Here is a 16695-nt window from a genome sequence, read left to right on the forward strand (position 1 = left end):
CAGTCTGACCGTTAACTGTAACGGTATCAGACGGAATATTTCGTCTACGGAGAAGCATCTCAGGTTGCCGGCAGTGACATTTCAGGTGGACGACGGTAACTTTCCGGCCGAATTCCAGGATTTTCCCGGCGACCAAAATAACAAATGTTTTGTGTGGATTCTTCTCATGGGTGTGAAGACTTAGATGAAGAATTTGGTTTGAGTTTGGAAAGAGAAGATGGAAGAGTTTTACAAAGACAAGGATTTGGAATTTGAGCTACAAAAGGAAAGGGATTATATTCCTAAGAGGATTGCAATGATATTGAAGCTTATAAATAGAGAAGTTCTCCACACACTTCAAAACACCTCTCTACACACACAACACTTGTGTTTTTGCTTGCTTTCAAAATTCTTCTTTTAATTATTTTTGTGAACTTTAAAAATTCTCCCTTTAATTATTTGTGTGAATTTCAAAAACATGAGTAGCTAATTTTCTTATTGATTGAGGATGAATTCCTAGTTCTTAACATGTTTTGAGTTTTGTTTTTAAATCTACTTTGAAGTTTTTCACATGATTATCGTTTGTTTTTACTATTAGAAATGTTTATACATTCATGGTTGATTGATAGATTGTTTAGGAGGCCAACTAAATTGATTTGTTAATTGATCTAAAGCTAGTGAAAGTTAGGGGATAAGTAATTGTTTCTTGACTCTTTACATAGGTAGCAAACACGAGACCTTGCGGAGGGATTCCGTGGAGCAATTGTGTGTGAAAACAACGTTAGAAAGTAGACCTTGAGCTAAGAGTCTAAGTACTAATATCAACCTAATAAATTCATAAATCTTAATGCGTTTAACTAAATTACATATTGAGTGAGCTACTACTAGATGGTTTGGTGAATAGAATCCGGTAGTCGAGAACTTCCGTATCCGGTGATACTAGGGATTTAAGGGGTTTAGCACTGAGTTAGATGCTTTACCTACGGTTGATGATGATCTGTGACTAATAAAAAGTGGAAAAGGATATAACTTGAATCATTGTTTTGCAACGAAGAAGGATTCCTTGATCTAATCTCTCTTATTGATTTCAACTTAAACTTTTAATTGCTTTATTTACTTTCTTTTGTTTTTAAAATCTAAAAGCAATTCCCCCTTTTTGTGACAACTAAACAACTAAAACCTCTTGCTCCTCGTGGGAACAAACTTGACTACACTAAATTACTTGTTAATTAGGTGAAAAAATATTAATTAATTTATTGTGGTTACGACATGCATCAAATTTTGGCGCCGTTGCCGGGGAACAGCAGACGATTTTAGTTGTTTTATTTTTCTTTTTGCTTTATTCTGAAAATGATGATTTATGTTCTAACACTACAAAAATCAATTTTCTGATCCAAAATATAGGAGGCATTCCGTTTATCATTATGGTTTCTCTTATATCACATGTATCAGCCATTTCGTTGGATTCCATTGTATGGTGTGTTTGTAATTTCTTTTTGAAAATTCATCAACTTTATTGATATTTTTTTGATCCTCTATCCTCGTCTTTATATTATTGTTGTCTCAGTTGTTTGATCTGGATATTTTCATCAACATTTTTATTCATGAGCTATCACCTTGTAAACAAGAGCGAACAATGCGTTTGCTCTTGCTTACAAGGTGATAAGGACATATATATATATATATATATATATATATATATATATATATATATATATATATTATTTGTCATGCAGTTTGTCATATTAATGCTCATATGAACATATATATTCTGACATAACGATATTGTCATTTGTTTTATTAGATCTTAACAATGCATTTGCTTTTGATCCATAAGGAAACTGATCTGTTTCAGAACCATTATTGAACTAAAGTTTTAATTTCTAATATGAAATCCGAATAAATTACGTGATCGAGTTACTTTTTCAAAGGTTGATGACTGTATTTTGAGTTGCGGTTGTTGTGCATAAACTTTTTCTACAAAATGTTTCTCGATATTGGAGTGAACATATCGACATAATACTTTATAAAATAATAATACTTTTTGGATCAAATTGATATTACCACCGTGTATTTACTATATGCCATAATGCTAACTTAATCATAAAAATATGTCTTATGTGTTAAACATACAATAAATAAATATGATATTTTCTTGAAAAACATGGAAAACTATGATATAAGTTGAGTCCCTTCATTTTAAACTCATTGTTTGAAAAATATTGTTGATTCTTGTGAAAGACATGTCTATAATTTGGCAAAAAAGAAACATGAATTTGTGTTCCTTTATTTTAAACCCACGGTGTCCTTCCATTTTAAACCCATTGTTTTACCACATGACCCTTTAAATTCTTAGAAAATGTAAAACTAATGTAGTGTTAGCACGTCACATATAAGGATTCTTCTTTATATAAATATAAATAGAAAAAAAAATGAAGTGCATGGGTTTTGAAGAGTAAACAGGAAACATATTTCTTAATCTAGATAGATTTTAGAAAAAAGAAATCTTTTTGCTACCGATTTCAATAGATTACCGGAATACCAACAAACTAATTAAAAGTTTTGACTTATTTTTTCAAAACTTATATCATTAATCCGATTTATCATAAAAAACGAGAAAAAATAAAATAAATCGATACACCTGAAAATTTGCTGCCCAAAGTTGAACGTTGGTCACTTTGTGTCAAGGCCAGCCCTGTTAATCACTTGGGAAACACTATCCAGAACAATAAACAACTTTTTATCTCGAATGTAATCTTGAAAATGACTATAATTCGCATCCAAAGACAACAATATATCAAACGATTGTTTTTCATCCGACTCCATGAAGGACTTGATTGTCAAATTTAAATCGAAATTTCCATTCACAGGTACTCAAATCTTATCTTTCTGTTATTTCTTAATCCTGGCATTGTTATATATGAGTCTAACAACTTTGGATTTCCTAACCCCACAAGCTCCACAAATTGAAAAAACCAAAACTTTATTGCATGCAATTAATTCCTTTATTCTTCTAATCAACTCATAAGTTCCAATTTCTCTCACTAATAGTGCTGACCCGTCATGTATAAAGGAATTAGTTTCAATTTCACTTAATAGTTCCAATTCTTTGATAACTTTCGCAAATAAAAGGCATCCATAAAGATTGATGAGATGAGAAATCACAAATATCTGATTTTCAATTTCCTCGACATGATTGGATGTTGTAAAACACCCATCTATCAAAAGGTCAGCCTTATGATTTTCAATTTTCCAATGGTTTAACCATTCCTTAAACCCTATATCAGTAACACCATTTTCTACTGCTCTTCACAATTGAAAATGACATTTTATTAAACCTAATTTCTCTGCTAATATTTTCTCATCTTTTGAATTAGTAAAACAAGATAACCTCCCAGATGGAAGAAAATTTAACAATTTATCTAACAACAAGGTAATCAGATTAGCCCCCCACTAGAAAAAATCACATCGTATTTCAATGCATCGACTATGTTTGTAGGCATGATTGAGATTTGATTTTTGACCGAGAGAAGGTTGAAGAGAGTGGAAGAAATTAAGAAGACATATCTATGGTGATTAAGGAATGAAATAAAAGAAATAAAAATATGTTCTTCGTAACGTTATAATTTCTTACACCTTGACAAGTTTTTTCTTGGAGATATATCTTTTTTTGGTTCCCTTTATATCTTTCCATATCACTTACTTGTTCTTTTATGGATCACGTTTTGGATATCTAAAACGCATGCCTAAACCCAATACTGTGCAACAGTGCCCGATGTCCTAGGTATTGCTTTTGTGGCGGCCAAAGCGCAACGGACTTTTACCAAAAATGTTGAAAAGTTTTGTTTCACAAAGATCCTTCATTCTCCGTTGTTGATTTTTCGTCCATAAATTTACAGTTCATCTTATAAGATAATATATCAAAAATTATGGCTAACTTAAGTTTTACGCTTTCTTCTTTAAAAGCAAAATGAAATCTTTTTTATTATTATTACTGTTTTATTTTATTTTGTTGCATTTTCTTATATTCTTAAGATTTTTCATGAGGATTGGTGTAAGACTATAAAACAATATATCTCAACTGTTTCAACTTATATCATGCTCAACAGTGCTTTGGGTAACCCGGTTTATCCATCTAGAGGCTTAGGACAAGGTAACCAGCTTTATCACCTTATCTTTTTATTTTTTGTATCGATTATTTTATTGAAGCTTTGATTTATGCAGAATAAAATTACCAATTCATGACATTGATGCTCATAGAATTAGCCTTACTATAATCACTTTTTCTTTGCAAATAAATTTCTGATAGGCAGTTCCCTCTGAGGTAAGATATCTACCTGTAATTAGGTGTTCTTGTTGATTATTACTTGTGTTAGGTATCGAGTCTGAGGTGTATATGTGTTACATGTGTATCTGTTACTATTTTACATATATATAATCAAGTTCTTCCTATTGCTGAGGTTTTTTTTTCGTTTAGTGAGTTGTCTACTGAGCTTCACTTTACAGTCAAAATTTCTAGTTCTTATTCTCAAAAGAAATTTTATACTCATATGCCTTACTAAAAATATTTTTTCCAGATGGTTGATCTTGTATGGGTAGTTCAATCTTCACTCGATTGGTTTTTCAGCTTGTATACCCCTTTCTCATCTTTTCAGATATGATGTAAGGTCCTTCTAGTGATGCAACGAGTTTTCCCAGCTAATACTCAAAGCCGCTAGGTAAAACTTCTCTTACCAGATCACCCAATTGCAAGTCTCTTGGCTTGACATTCTTGTAGTTTTTTTCTCATGCATCTCTCATATTATTCGAGCTGTATCAATGTTTTTCTTCCGTTTAGATCAACTTCCTCTATAACTTTTAGGATAGTTTCGTCATTTTTGCCTGAGTTGGCTGACAATGTTGGAAATTTCAATTCTGTGGGTAAATAAGCGTTCATTCCGAAGGCTGGAAAAGATGGGGATTGGAGGGTGGATGATCTTTTGGTCGACCTGTTGGCCCATAACACCTCATGTAGAATGTTTGCCCACATTCCCTTAGCAGCATCTAGATTGTTCTTTATAATGAACTGCAGAGTCTTATTCGAGATTCTGCCTGTCCATTTCCTTAAGGGTAGTACGGCGTGCTAGACCGATTTATATTCAGTAGTTAGCAAGTGCCCATATCCACATTTTTATGCTATTTTATCTTTAAGCTTTAAGGAGGAAAAATGATCTTTTTTGGAGTGTTGATATAATTCAAAGTTTTTGAGTTTAAGAATTATATTTTTTTTATATATTCACTTCTCTGCTGAGCTACATACCAAATCTGCAGATGATGTGTTCCAAGATAAACTTTCTGACATTTTTTTTCGCGATTGTTCCCAAGGCTTTGGCATCAACCCACTTAGAGAAATAATATGTGGCTACCAGTAGGTATTTTTTTCCTCCAAGCGCTTGTGCATTTGAATTTGAATTTCTATTAGTTCAAATTCAGTTTTCAAGGCTTGAATTCTCACATTATGCTTTAAATTTTATATTTATGCTTTTGAATAAGCTTGAGTATGAGATTTTTTTTTACCATATTAACTGGACCCATGATGTCCAACGCCCACTTCATGAATGGCCATGGTCTTAAAACAGTATGTAGGGTTTCTACTGGTGTATGTATCTTGTTATCATATCTGCATATTTCAGAATCCAAAAGTGTTAATTATCACTGTTTCAAATTTATTATCTTTCCAAATCATATTTTCATTTCTGACTTCTATTTACGAATTACTTTGATATCAAAAAAGCTTAACTTCTCTATATAGATTGATCATGCAAGCATGTGAGAAGTCTACCTTGGATTACAAAGAAGAACGTTCAAACGAATATTTTTTTAAATAAGCTTTGTGCTTAGCCAAAAAACAATGATTAAGTTGTTCTTGAACCATCAAGTTTTTCACTAACTCTCAAAAACTAAAACAGATCGTGAACTGTAAAAAACAGTTTTTGAACAATTTGTCATCTGAGAATTCAGGAACCTTTTGTATCCATAACTTTGCTAACCGTTCAATCAGTTCGTGTACACCAAAAGCGTCCAGGAGCCTCTTAAAAAATCAACTAGTTCGCCTACTAGCTAAGTCAGCTCGTGTACTTCAAAAGTATTTGGGAACATTTCAAAACCAATTAATTCGCACGACCAAATCAATTCTTGTACACGAGTTAATAAGACAATAGTTCATCAAGTCTTATAATTTATAAGTTCCAATTTACTATACTGAGCAAATCAGTTCGTGAACATAAATTAACAGAAAAGATTTATGGCTCAGCTTCTACTTCTATTTCATCTTGCTTAATTAACAGAAGAATCAACAACATACATACAGGAGGCTAGAAGTGGGTTTAGTCATTAGCCATGTATCATCCAACCTATCCATCACCTGCCGCCACCATCCCAGCTAAACAGTTGCCGAATAACACCGTGGCCACCACGACTGTGCTAGACTGCCAGTCTTCTACTAAGTCAGCCCCGCATAGCAACATGCATTGATTTAGACAATATAATCCACGATCAAGAAAACAAGTAATCGTTGATATATGTATCCATAAATATTAGCTAGGAAAAATGATATCCGAACTTGGAAGCCTGAAATTTAGGCCTCTCGAAGGACGAGTGATGAAAGTTCAAATAAATTGCATATTTGGCAACCCGAAATACGAAGTACGTTGTAGAATCTAAAATAACCGAAGTTTCAAAATGTAAATGAGATTGCTTCAGTTATTCGTTTGTAAATGAAAAAGATTAATCAATCAAGCATAAAAAATCCTGAAAATTACGCCTACAAAAAAACCTAATGTCTATGCAATGCTAAAATATTACTATTATTCCCTTCAGCATCTTTCTCGGTGTTTCCCATGGCAGACACAGAATTATCAATGATGTCTTAAGACCAAGATTAAGGGATGGGCCAGCATTCGGTGTGCATTCAAATGAAAATACCCTTGATGTCTTGTTTAGAATATTAGATTCCATTTGATTCCACAAGGATGATTGCAGTTTTGAGACATACTGTAACTAGACAATCTTATACGGTAATGCGAGGAGTGGTTCACAACACTTATATGGTGATGGCATGATGCTACTATGAATGTCACAAATTCACATATTGTACACCCTTGTCTTTGTGGTGCTCGAACATGTCTCTGCACCAGCCTTTGGTTCATCCAGATAATCAGCATTAAAGGAAACAAAAAGTTGTTACACACTAAGCTTTCTTCCCCTTTTTTTCTTTCCATTCTTTGATATCAGCATCAATCTTCGCTTGCACACGTTTATGGAAACCGGGATATGGCTCATATTTGCAGACAATCTGAAGAACCTGAAATATGATCACTCGTCAAAAAGTTCTCATTGCAGTAGGTTATTTTTTCCAAACATAAGATGGTTTAAATTAATCAATTACCTCGAGCAAAACAAAGAATGGTGCCATTAAAAATGCTTGAGTAAGGTTGTCAAATAACGCAGGTGCTCGCTTCTAAGGAAAAGAGCAAAAGGGAAGAGTAAATTTGCAATAACTCCGAAGTCAGAAGCCATGAATCGCACACAAAACATGGCACAAGTTTTATCTAATCAGGTTTGGTTACCTCAAAGACTCCATGGCCTATAAATTGTCCAGTCCAGCAGAACAACTGAGCACCCAGAACTACCTGAAGTCATTCAGTATCTGATATTTAGTGAGACACATTTCGTTCTTGTTTATTAAGTTGCAAATAATATACTACTTACTAGTCAACAATTAGAAACCTGCGGCAAAAGAGAGAGAAACGCGCAACTAGATAGGCAACGAAATGTGATTGTCGTTTTATCTATATACTATTCTATTCTGGCACAGACGCCTTCCTGAGATATAACCCCACACTCGGACAGAAACACACTGTTAAGGCGGAGGGAAAAGTCACCAAAATTACATAGCCTGGTCTTCTGCTTATCAGATTTGTGCAGAGGCAGCAATCACATGTATCTGCTACCTTAAATTCACTAAAGCGTTCAGAATGTACGCAAGTCTTAAACTCACTGCCAAGAGTGTTTTATTAACTAAGATATATATTTCTAATAGACTCATTTCTGCAGGTTTCAGTTAAGAAATTTTCGGTTAGACTCTAGAAGTAACATACTATATGCAGAGATAAAGTCATACCTCAGTTTCAGCAATACATGGGATTGAGGACATCTAGAAGATAAAAATTATAAAAATCATAGAACTGACGAAGACTCCCATTGAAATAAGAGTATTAAGAGGGATCTTAAAAATGATGATCACAACAGTGGCCTACCATTGCAAGAATTTACATACTTTAGTTGGAATCTAGTTGTGATGTCTCTAATTCTCTATCAATAACCTAATACCATATACTGCCAATATACAGAAATTCCCATGGTAATTCCAGCGTCAGGAAACAAAAAGGTCCGATCCTAAAAACAGTAAATACAATCGCAAAAACTTAGCTAGAAACATAGTTGCTGTCAACATAAAGAAAAACAACAAGCGTAAAACTAATGAGGAAGGATACAATAGGATGCTGCTCAATGGAGAGACTAAAGTGTACACAATCTCAAGATTGTTCTGAAAAGTAAAAGAAGAAATCACTAAATGAAACAACTAGACAAAATAGAAGACAAAAAAGAGCTAGAAAGGACTCAATTAACCACTGTAAAGATGACAAACAATATATTTGAGAAATGCAGTAAAAAATTCTAAAAAACAAAGTAAATAATCAAAATGCTTAACAAACCCATTATGCCAACAAGACCACCTACTTACAGTCAAACAGAAACAACATCCGGAAAAAAATTCAGATCAATAGTAAAAATAAAGTTACCTAGCAGTAATATGTTCTTAGTCAGTGGCCGGAATTTTCTTCTTACCCCATAGTATCCTCATAATACAAAAACTTTCAGAAAGAGATATAGAGCAAGAAACATTCAAAGCAAATTTAACGAAATAGTTATCCATCACATAAAGAATGCATAGTGAAAAAATCACAAAAAGCACACATACGTTGACAAATGTATGACTAAAACTGCTTAGCTAACCACATTAACTTCATGACCAGTAAGGAAGACTGACAGATACATACTTACTTTCAAGGATAGAAAGACAAAGCCAACAAGAAAGTACCAGAATGTTATCATAAAATATATATAAGTTTACATAGGAAAACTAGTGTATCCTATAACATAAAGTAGATTCCATTGACATTGCTGCTTTGACATGCTTAGAATGATATTCTCCGCTGCACCTAAACGGTAAAGACTCCCTTGGCTGATGTCCATGAGCAATAGTATATAATTTGAGCTGAATATTCTCACCAAAAATCAATCCATTCTAAAGTTTAGAACCTTGGTATCCATTGATTACAATATTTGACATGTCTAGCAACCGTCAATATGCTCAACGCACAGATAAACTGGTTACAAGATGTTATTATTAAGGTGGAGTAGATCATTGTCGCCGAAAATCAGCCATTAAGTCTTCAGGTGCAAGGCAAAATGTCATTTCAGCACTTCAAAATAACAATGTCAATGCAACCTCCTCAAACCTAATTTGATCCTTTCTATTAACAAATATTTAATCCTAGACTGAATAATAATAACTCAAAAACAACTAATAAGTTCTTGTCAGATATGAAAAATCCTAGTTAATTATGCACTGAATTAGCATATATCCAGACAAAATTAATGAGAAAATAAAAAAATTTACCTTCCAAGCCAGAGAGAACCCAAGTGTCTGAGCAACAGAACTAGCTCCAACCCAACAGAAGAAACATAGAAGAGCAGCTAATGAACCAGCTTTAACATCCAATAATACATAATACAAAGCATAGATTAATGTAAACAAGAACCCAAAATTCAAAACCAAGTTCCCAAATGCTGCTGAAGCTTCAATTTGAGGAAGAAGATGAAAGGGTATGGGTATAAAGTTGAGTAAGATCAAAGATGTGAAAAAATAGGCCAAACTAATAAAGTATGGATGAAAATATTGACTGGGTTACTATGATAAGCTCCATAAAAAGCAAAATGTTTCTCAAGATCAAGTAATCCACTTCTTTTCGCCATTCAAAAATAAAGAAGCCTGAGAAACGAAACGGGAACGTTGATTTCTATGGGTTTAATTAATGAATGGTTTTGAGAAGAAGAAGATGAGGGAAAGGGTTTTATTAAGGAAAGTCACTTTTAAAAGGGAATAGGTCGTTGAGGCTGTTTTCTACAGTCCTTTTGGCATGAAGAAGAAGGAGACGGAAGGTAAGAAGAATTTTGAAAAAGCAATCAAAAACATAAGTATTGTGTGTGTAGAGGTGTGTAAAAGTGTATAGAGAACTTTTCTATTTATAGGCTTCAATTTGCTTAACTCTTCTTAGGAATAGAATCCCTTTCCCTTTGTAATTCCACTTCCAAACCAAAAGGGGGTTAGTCGTGGGAGAGTTTGAGAGATTTTAATGTATTTAAATCTCTAGGAATTTAGAGGGAGTGTGAGAGAGTCTAGACAATTTGGGGGGTTTACCCAAACTCCCCAGAAATCTCTTGTTTTTTGAGAGATTTTGTCCAAACACAAAAACATCATGAAACTCCCCCAAATTATAAACTCCCTATGACTCTAGTATTTTACGACTAACAGGGAGTTTAAAAGATTCTAATCAAATCTCTCACCACTAACAGGGAGTTTAAGGGATTTTGAGGTAGTTTTAGAAACTCCCTATAAATCTCTCACCACTAACAGAGATTTTAAAAGATTTTGACAAACTCTCTCACGACTAACAGGGGATTTGCTAACTCCATTAAAATCTCTCAAACTCTCCCACGACTAACCCCCTGCAAGTCTTTCTCAAATCTTCCATCTTCTCTTTCCAAGTTCAAGCCCAATTCTTCATCCATGAATCTAGCATATTCTTCACAAATTTATGTATTTTGGGTCGCCGGAATAGTTCTTAGGATCATCGGAATCCGGCCAGGAAACTCACCTGAAATTTCTCTTCAGGTCACTGGAATCTTCTTATCCGTCGACAGAATATTCCGTCACGCTGTCGTTTAAGTTAACAGTCAAAAAGGTCAAACCGTTAGTCTAGGGGGCAAGGGAGGAGAAAGTCAGCTACTAACTCAGCTGGTCTGGATCGTCTGATTACACCTTAGTCGCCGAGTTAAATCGGCGTGTCACTGAGTTAACTCGCCAGCAAGAAAAACTGGCAGATCCGTTTATTTTCTGGTGTTTCCTGGCCAAATTCAGACCATTATTCTTAGTCTTCTCCTGTTAAGAATCCTAACATTCATCTAGTCAAGCAATTAACAACTTCGTTCTCTTCTAGCACTGAAAGCAACTACAAATCCATCTGCTGCTCATCATCAGCTCCTTTCTGTTTCAATTTAGCAGCACCAGGACAGACCCAGAATCATCTTCATATCCAATCCACAAACCCTTATCATATCTTCTGCTTCACCACTTGTCACAACGACAATAACAGCATTTATTCTTTTCTCTGTTCATTTCAGAACCAACATCATTGATCCCTTTTCTTCCATCTCCAAGAACACCAACACAAACCCATCTCAGCTTAGCCATCAATCTCTATATCTGTTCGATTCAGATTCAGCTTCAATTCCTTTCTTCTAATCAAATTCAAGACTCCATTCTTCTAGTACAGAGACCGTCATCAGCACCATTGAAATCAATTTCCTTTCTTCTTACACAGCATATTGCGTCTCTCTTTCTTAATTTCTCAAGCTCAAACCAGTCTTCTATTCGAAAACAGCAGCCTCAATTTCTTCTCATCCTTCTTTGAAATCGAACAACCAACCCCTTGAAACATCATCTTCTCATCAACCCCATCGTTCAATATCTGTTCTTAATCTTCTCTTTGAATTCGAGCCTCAAATGATACCCATCTTCATCTATTGTGGCAACAACAACTGCAGTAACAGAACCCTGATTCCCATCCTCCTCAGATCTATCTCTCTTAATCTCTCGGACCAACACCAACAGCCGCTGCCGCTTTCTTGATTTCAGCCGCAAATGATTTTGGGAAGAAATGTCTTCTCGACTTAGGGTTAAGGTACTAGAGCTGGGTCTGGATTTAGACACCCAACTGTAGAAGATCCACCCATCTAACAACCCCCTTAACCTCAGCTGGCCTGTCTATAACGCTCCTCCAAAACAGAGTTGCCCCTTAACCCTGGCTCGGTTTCGAATTGTGTTCGCCTCTGAAATGACTAGCTTGCCCTTGTCGCTCAATTTGGATGATTTCTTCTTCTTTTTCTCCATATGACTCCAAAGTAGCTATAAAACTCAAAACACGCGTAAAATACATAATTTACAAGAAAAATAGCAAAGAAAGCATAACCAATAGATATTAAATCAAGGTGTATTCTACACCCTATCAAATTTCCCCACACTTAGACTTTGCTAGTCCTCGAGCAAATCAAACTAAAACTTACAACTTCAAAGCATTCCAGCGTCCCAAGCATCCAAAGAGCTATGAGGACATAGAGTTTCTGCATGCTAGTAATAAGAAGTTAGAAATACTAAAGAACATATTCTCATTCTTAAATGTTGAGTGAGAAATAACCACACCATAATGAGAGAATTCATGTTTGAGAAGCGATCAATAAGCATTTCGCCTCAACTTCTGCCTCACCAAAAAAAGGTTTTATGAAATTGCACTCAAAAGACGTACTTTTTATGGTTCTCACTTGTGTGCAGGTAGGAATCAAGAGAGAATTCCTGCAGCACGTTGAATGGTGGGAAGGACAACTTTCGAAATATTTTAAAAACCCACATCTTTTAACATTTTGAAAAACCATTTTTCTGACGATCTCTAAGAAAGGAAATCAACCACTATTATCGAGGATGAGATTACTTACTCACCTTCACATCCGATTGCCAATTATGATAACACCACTCTCACGGCATCCAATAGAAACGTCTTCGCTCCTCGTCTTCATCTTCTTGTTCTTCGTCTTCGGCTTCAACTATGATGATAAACACTTGAACTTCGTAATTCCTTGACAATTTGTAACTCTCTTCATCTCCTTGTCGCTTGAAACTTCTTTATAGATTTTTCTTCCCCACGGCGCTTGATTCTTCACAACTTGTATCGTCTCGAAATCATAAACTTCAATAATTCTCACCTTTTGCTTTTCTTTGCTCTTGTAAATAAGTCTTCAACTTGGATATAAAATTCCGCTCATTATATGTTGCTTTACTTGGATATGAAATTTACTATTTTCTTGTTCCGTTACTTGTAAACCTTGAATTTTTCAACTTTCCTTGTAGATTTTGATGTCACTCCCTTGTTGATGATGATGGTGTTTCTATGGATCCGTTTTTGTCGAGAGAGAAAATGGTGCTAACTGCAAATCGAACTACAAGAAGGAGGCTTTCATCTATAGACGTAACCCTCATGATTGACAAAATTAGCACTCAAGAGATCAAAGAGTAGTGCTTCTATTGGTGGGAGGTTGGGTATCTCACCATTCTATCCAGAATTAACATACGATGACACACACTCAAAAGAAAGCTCTTTAGTTATTTATAAAAAAATCTGGTCGGTGCCTCACATGATATAAATACGGGTAGTCTCCACTAATGATTGATCATCAACTCTAATAATTCATTTCTCCCTGCTCCTAATTTGCATCATTAGCATGATTAAATCCATTATTTAACACTTTAACAAGCAAGAAATCCGAACATAGTTCCCCAACACTTCCAAGTTCAGTTATCTCGGTCAGAATTCTCTATGTAAACATACCTAGAAGTATGCTAGTGACTCTAAAATCTCTAAAAGTTGGAGGTTTTATGCATTTTTTTTTTAATATGCTTAACCACTCCCCCATACTCAAACCTTACATTGTCCTCAATGTAATTGAATCGTCCAAGTAAAGTCAAGGTGGGAAATCCTAATATGATATGGAACAAGAAAAAATAAATAAACAAAACAAAAAGAAAATAAAAAGTAAAAGGTAGGAAATATAAAACCTATTGGTTGCCTCCCATTAAGCGCTTGTTTTAAAGTCGACGACACGACTTAGCTCTTGCTTCACATTACTCCTCCAGAGGGAGTGAATCTTCAAATGAAAGTTCATCCACATTCACATATGCGATGTTCTCGTAGTATGGCTTCAATCTATGGTCGTTGACCTTGGAAACCGAGTTGTCTCTAAGACTAGTAATTTCAACTGCACCATAAGGAAAAACATTAGTAACAACATATGGTCCAATCCAACGGGACCTTAACTTTCCAGGAAATAGTTTAAGGCGAGAATGATATAAAAGGACTTTTTGTCCCACTTCGAAGCTTTTACGAGAAATCATCTTATCATGAAAAAGCTTGGTCTTTTCCTTGTAAATACGGGCACTCTCGTATGCATTATTGCGTATCTCCTCTAGCACATTTAGTTGTAACTTCCTTTGCTTCCCCGCTTCGTCATACTCCATGTTGCACTTCTTTATCGCCCAATAAGCCTTATGTTCAAGTTCAACCGGAAGATCACAAGCTTTACCATAAACCAACCGATATGGAGACATTCCAATTGGTGTCTTGTACGCCGTTCTATACGCCCAAAGTGCATCATTAAGCTTAAAGCTCCAATCTTTCCTTGTAGTATTCACCGTTTTCTCAAGAATGGACTTGATTTCCCGGTTTGAAATTTCCGTTTGTCCACTAGTTTGTGGATGATAAGGCGTACCAATCTTATGTGTAATGTTGTACTTCTTGAGGAGAGCGTGGAAAGACTTCTTGAAATGTGAACCGCCATCGCTTATCGCCACTCTTGGTATACCATGCCTAATGAATATTTTTCTCTTACAAAATCGCAAACAACTTGAGAATCATTAGTTTTGGTGGCTTTAGCTTCCACCCATTTCGAAACATAATCTACGGCAAGAATTATATAAAAGTTTCCATTCGAATTGAAAAAAGGGCCCATAAAATCAATACCCCACACATCAAAAATCTCAACGGCAAGAATTGGTGTGAGTGGCATTTGATTTCGAGCACCTAGATTGCCCGTTCTTTGACATCTATCACACGATTTACAACAAACATGTGCATCTTCAAACAAGGTGGGCCAATAAAAGACACTCTCAAGAACTTTGAGAGCGGTACGTTTAGAAACAAAATGGCCACCACAAGCAAGAGTGTGACAAAAAGAGAGAATAGATTGAAATTCGGAATTAGGCACGCACCTTCGTATCATTTGATCCACGCATATTTCCAGAAGTATGGTTCATCCCACACATATTTCTTGGCTATCTTCTTAAGTTTCATCTTTTGGAAGTTAGACATTGTATTAGGTACCTTCCTTGTCACCAAGTAATTCACTATATCCGCGTACCAAGGTGTAGAATTTTCCAAGGAGAAAAGTTGTTCATCCGGAAAGCGGTCTTGTAATGGAAGTTCTTCTTGAGACATAACAAGTCTACTGAGATGATCTGCAACGGTATTCTCCACACCTTTTTGTCTCGAATTTTTATGTCGAACTCTTATAGCAATAGGATCCATAGGATTAGCCTTGGTTTAGCTTCTTTCTTCTTTATTAAGTATTTAAGTGCGGCATGATCGGAATATACAATAACCTTTGTGCCCACCAAGTATGATCGAAACTTTTCCAATGCAAAAACTATAGCCAATAACTCATTCTCCGTGGTAGAATAGTTGATTTGGGCATCATTAAGGGTCCTCGATGCATAATAGATAACATGGGACAATTTGTCCACTCTTTGACCCAAAACGGCTCCAACCGCATAATCACTAGCATCACACATTAACTCAAATGGAAGATTCCAATCCGGTGATTTGATAATTGGTGCACTTGTCAACATTGCCTTCAATTTGTCAAAGGCATCCTTTCATTCCTTGTTGAAGTCAAAAGGTACCTCCTTTTGTAATAACTTGCACATCGACATGGAGATTTTGGAGAAATCCTTGATAAACCGCCTATAGAAACCTGCATGGCCAAGAAATGAACGGATTTCCCTCACCGAAGTGGGATATTGTAAGTTCCTTATTAAATCTATCTTTGACTTGTCCACTTCGAGCCCTCGAGAGGACACGATGTGACCAAGTACCATGCCATGGTTTACTATAAAGTGACATTTCTCCAAATTAAGGACGAGGTTTGTGTCTATGCATCGTTTAAGAACTAGTTCAAAGTTGTCTAAACAACTATCAAAAAAATTGCCATAAACACTGAAATCATCCATAAATACCTCGATGATGCGCTCCACATAGTCCGAGAATATACTAACCATGCATCTTTGGAAAGTAGCAGGTGCATTACAAAGACCAAACGACATCCGTCTATATGCAAACGTTCCAAACGGACAAGTGAAAGTGGTCTTCTCTTGGTCCTCTGGTGCAATAACAATTTGGTTGTATCCCGAATAACCGTCCAAGAAACAATAATGAGAATGCCCCGCTAACTGCTCCAACATTTGATCAATGAAAGGTAAAGGAAAGTGATCCTTTCGAGTTGCGTAATTAAGCTTACTATAATCAATGCACACTCTCCAACCGATTTGAACTCTTGTAGGAACAAGTTCATCGTCTTGATTTCTAACAACTGTAACACCGGAATTCTTTGATACCACTTGTACCGGACTAACCCATTTGCTATCGGATGTCTAAAGAAGTTGTTAAACCTGTTATCACAGGTTGTTAGAGAAAACTACTCTCACACTCAAGGGATATTCTGTGATAA

At 35.4% G+C, this 16695-nt stretch overlaps 1 pseudogene; it reads right to left on the bottom strand.

Annotated features, from left to right (window-relative positions):
- Positions 1-6541: 6541 nt before the first annotated feature.
- On the bottom strand, positions 6542-11995 carry LOC113275932 (annotated as a pseudogene).
- Positions 11996-16695: the final 4700 nt, after the last annotated feature.

The sequence above is a fragment of the Papaver somniferum genome, chromosome 4 (genome assembly GCF_003573695.1).
Source record: "Papaver somniferum cultivar HN1 chromosome 4, ASM357369v1, whole genome shotgun sequence".
Classification (NCBI taxonomy): domain Eukaryota; kingdom Viridiplantae; phylum Streptophyta; class Magnoliopsida; order Ranunculales; family Papaveraceae; genus Papaver; species Papaver somniferum.